The sequence below is a fragment of the Coregonus clupeaformis genome, unplaced genomic scaffold (assembly GCF_020615455.1).
Source record: "Coregonus clupeaformis isolate EN_2021a unplaced genomic scaffold, ASM2061545v1 scaf0707, whole genome shotgun sequence".
NCBI lineage: Eukaryota > Metazoa > Chordata > Actinopteri > Salmoniformes > Salmonidae > Coregonus > Coregonus clupeaformis.
In genome coordinates, this window is record NW_025534162.1 from 98,523 (window position 1) to 99,834 (window position 1,312).

The window sequence follows — 1,312 nt, forward strand, 5'->3', positions numbered from 1 at the left end:
GCGGCGCTCCAGAATCTCTCATAAGTGTTCAATTGGCTTGAGATCTGGTGACTGAGTCGGCCATGGCATATGGCTTTACATCATGTTAATTTTCATCAAACCATTCAGTGACCACTCGTGCCCTGTGGATGGGTGCATTGTCATCCTATGGGGACATAGCCATGGTAGCCAAAATAATGCCCAGAATAATGGCCTGCCCAGCATTTTTATACATGACCCTAAGCATGATGGGATGTTAATTGTTAATTAACTCAGGAACCACACGTGTGGAAGCACCTGCTTTCAATTTACTTTGTATCCCTCATTAACTCAAGTGTTTCCATTATTTTGGCAGTAACCTGTACATATATGTCTATATTCAATATATGTATATTTTTCATCCGTCAAAAGGGCTGTTCAGAGTCAATAAAAACACTGACCGAACATTCAGTTCTCAAAATGGATGTTTAATTTTTTTATACACTGGTCACGTTGCGTGCGTGAGCGTTGCAAAATAAATTTAAACACGTTATTCAATCATCCACACTGCTCGTGCGCATCAACGAGTGTCTGCGATGCCAAATGCTGAAATAGAAGTTGGGAGTATAGCGTTAGTCAGAACCCACGCTGTTCTCAGGGCAGGTCTGCTGGTTTTGACTAGCAAACGTGACTTTTCTTTTTCGCAGCAGGTTAGGAGAACTTACGCAACAGGTTAGGAACATTTACGTGGCAGGTTAAGAAAATTAGGTTAAGGTTAGTGTTATTTTTGTATGATCCGGGTCAAAATTCAACAAAGAACCAGCTTTTTCAGCTGCATGATCAGGTAAAATAATAACCAAATGTTCATCTCCCAGTGTAAACTGCTAGCAACAGCTATCTACACTCTTAGAGAAAAGGTGCTATCTAGAACCTTAAAGGGTTCTTCGGCTGTCCCCATAGGAGAACCATTTGAAGAACCCTTTTTGGTTGCAGGTAGAACCCATTTGGTTCCAGCTAGAACCCTTTTAGGTTCCATGTAGAACCCTTTCTACAGAGGGTTCAACATGGAACCCAAAAGGGTTCTACCTGGAACCAAAAATGGTTCTCCTATGGGGACAGCCGAAGAACCCTTTTGGAACCCTTTTTTCTAGGAGTAGAGCTAAGTGTCCGTGAAAGTTTCATGTGTGTTTCGACCTGTCCCCAAATTAATATACAGTGGGGGAAAAAAGTATTTAGTCAGCCACCAATTGTGCAAGTTCTCCCACTTAAAAAGATGAGAGAGGCCTGTAATTTTCATCATAGGTACTCGTCAACTATGACAGACAAATTGAGAAAAGAAATTCCAGAAAATCAC